Source organism: Dipodomys ordii, unplaced genomic scaffold, assembly GCF_000151885.1.
Source record: "Dipodomys ordii isolate 6190 unplaced genomic scaffold, Dord_2.0 Scaffold413, whole genome shotgun sequence".
NCBI classification, from domain to species: domain Eukaryota; kingdom Metazoa; phylum Chordata; class Mammalia; order Rodentia; family Heteromyidae; genus Dipodomys; species Dipodomys ordii.
In genome coordinates, this window is record NW_012267629.1 from 1 (window position 1) to 3,589 (window position 3,589).

A 3,589-nucleotide genomic window follows, 5' to 3' on the forward strand; every position below is an offset into this window, starting at 1 on the left:
TATTAAAATTCTAAATCTCTATTCACCAAACAACGGAGCACCCAAATTTATCCAAGAAACACTGCTTTCCCTCAAATCCCACACAGATACAAAGACATTGATTGTTGGGGAATTTAACACACCACATTCCCCACAGAATAGAACACTCAGCAAAAATTCAACAGAAAAACCGCAGATCTAAACAACTGCATAGATCAACTAGATTTGACAGACATCGACCAAATATTTCACCCAAAACCATCAGAAAATACCTTTTTCTCAGCAGCACAATGAACATTTTCTGAAATAGACCACATTTTAGGCCACAAAGCAAACTTGTCCAAATTCAGAAACATTGAACTTATACCTTGCATTCTTTCAGACCCCAAGGGAATAAAATTAGAACTCAACACCAAAAGCAACCAAGAAAGTAGTGTAACACATGGAGGCTGAACAACACACTGCTGAATCACGGGTGGGTGATGGAAGAGATTAGAAAGGAAATTCACATGTTCATGATATTCACCAAAAATGAACACAGAAATTACCAGCTCCTCTGGGACACAGCAAAGGCAGTACTCAGGGGCAAGTTTATAGCTCTGAGTTCCTATATCAAAAAATTGGAGAGGTCTGAAACCAGCAGTTTAATGAGATTTCTGAGCCTCCTTGAAAAAGAGTAGTAAGATAAACCCCAATCCAGTAGACAGAAAGAAATAATTAAATCAGAGTTAAATGAATTAGAATCCAAAAAAACATAGAATCAATAAAAAAAAGAGTTGGATCTTCAAAAAAATTAACAAAATTGACAGACCCTTAGCAAATCTTATCAGAAAAAGAAGAGAACACACCCAAATAAATAAACTCAGAGATGAGAATGGAAACATCACCACAGAAACAATCAAGATTCAGAACATTATAAGGGAATACTTCTTAAAACTTTATGCTAATAAGTTTGAGAACTTGGAAGAAATGGAACTTTTCCGAGCAAATATTGACATGCTGAAACTAAACCATGATGAGTTAAACCATCTTAACAGGCCCATATCTAGTATTGAAATAGAAACAGCAATAAGAGATCTCCCATCTAAGAAAAGCCCTGGCCCAGATGGATTGACAGCGGAATTCTCCAAGGCCTTCAAAGCAGAGCTCACACCAATACTCTTCCCACTCTTCAATGAAATTGAAAGAGAAAGGTCACTACTGAACTCATTCTATGAAGCCATCATAACCCTCATCCCAAAAACCAGGCAGGGACTCATCAAAGGAAGAGGACTATAGACCCATTTCTTTGATGAACACTGATACAAAACTTCTCAACAAAATTTTGGACAATCGACTTCAACAATTCATCCAAAAAAATCATACACCACGATCAAAGAGGAATCATTTCAGGGATGCAAAGCTGGTTCAATATATGCAAATCAATTAATATAATTCATCACATCAACAGGAGCAAAGATAAGACCTACATGGTTATCTCAATAGAGGCAGAAAAAGCATTTGACAAGATCCAACACCCCTTTATGATGAAGGTTCTGGAAAAATTAGGAATCCATGCAACATTCTTCAATACAATAAAGGCTGTATATGACAAACCTACAGCCAGCATTGTACTCAATGGTCAAAAAAAAAGTCATTTCCTCTTAACTCAGGAACAAGACAAGGATGTCCACTCTCTCCACTGCTCTTCAATCTAGTATTAGAATGCCTAGCTACAGCAATAAGACAAGATGCAGACATAAAGGGAATCCAAATAGGGAAAGAAGAAATAAAACTCTCCCTCTTTGCAGATGACATGATCTTGTATTTAAAGAATCCCAGGGACTCCACTCCCAAATTATTCAAGGTGAGTCAAAATTGGGCAAAGTAGTAGGGTATAAAATGAACACTCAAAAATCAATGGCTTTTCTGTATGCCAACAATGAGAAAAGTGTGGCTGAAATTAGGAAAGCAACTCCATTTGTACTAACCCCACAAAAAATACATAGAAATAAACTTAACCAAAGAAGTGAATGACCTCTATGATGAAAAGTTTAAAAACTTGAACAAGAAAATCAAAACAGAACTTAGAAAGTGGCAAAAGCTCCCATGCTCCTGGATTGGAAAGATCAACATCGTGAAAATGGCAATACTTCCCAATTCAATGCAATACTTATCAATATTCCAACCTCATTCTTCAAGGAAATAGAAGAGGCAATCCAAAAATTCATATGGAACAATAAAAGACCCCAAATAGCAAAAATGATCCTCTACAGAAAGAACACTGATGGAGGAATATCAATACAAAATTTCAAACTTTACTACATAGCCATAGAATCAAAACAGCTTGTTACTGGCACAAGAACAGACCTCAGGACCAATGGAATAGAATTGAAAACCCAGAAATGAACCTACAAACTTAGAGCCATCTAATCTTCAAAAAGGGAGCTAAAAAGAATAGAATGGAAGAAAGACAGCCTCTTCAGTGAATGGTGCTGGCAAAATTTGTAACTACTGGTAGAAAATGAAACCTAGAACCTTATATATCACCCTTCACCAGAATCAACTCCTAATTCATCAAAGACCTCAGAGTCAAAGCAGACACTCTGAAAACATTACAGGATGGAAAAGGAGAAACCCTAAGTCTTGTTGGCACAGGCCGAAATTTTCTTAATAGAGACACAGAAACACAACAAATCAAAGAAAGGTTGGACAAATGGGATTGCCTGAAATTGCAGAGCTTCTGCATGGCAAAGGAACATAGCTAGCAAGATCAATAGAAAGCCCACAGAATGGTAGAAGATCTTCACTAGCCAGACAACAGACAAGGGTCTCATATCTAAAATATACCTGGAACTCAAAAAATTAAATAACCCAACAACAAATCTTCAAAGAAACATCTGCCCAATAAATAAGTGGGCTAAAGACTTAAAGAGAAATTTCTCTGAAGAGGAAAGAAGGATGGACAAGACACATGAAGAAATGCTCCACCTCCCTAGCTATGAAAGAAATGCAAATCAAAACTACATTGAGATACCACTTCACTCCAGTTAGAATGGCTATGATCAAGAACTTTAATAACAACAGATGCGGGCGGGGATGTGTACAGAGGGGAACCTTACTGCATTGTTGGTGGGAGTGTAAACTTGTTCAGCCACTTTGGAAAGCAGTATGGAGGTTCCTCAAAAGACTCCACATAGAGCTCCCCTATGACCCAGCAATCCCACTTTTGGGCATTTACCAAGATGATTACAAACAAGGCCACACTAAAGCTACCAGCAAGACTATGTTTATAGCATCATTATTTACCATAACTTAGATATGGAACTAACCCAGATGCCCCTCAGTAGATGAATGGATCAAGAAAATGTGGTATATATACAAAATAGAATTCTGTGCCTCCATCAGAAAGAATGATGTTGCCCAATTTGTTAGGAAATGGAAAGAGTTGTGAAAAATTATATTAAGTGATGTAAGTCAGGCCCAAAGAAACTTAGGTCTCATGGTTTCCCTTATTTGCAATAACTAGCATATGTCTGAGCCAAGCAGAAAAGGTCAGATTAATTGATGTTTGGGAAATGAACCCTAAGATATGTACTCAAATGTTTTTCTTTCAGGTGATTGTTTCTAA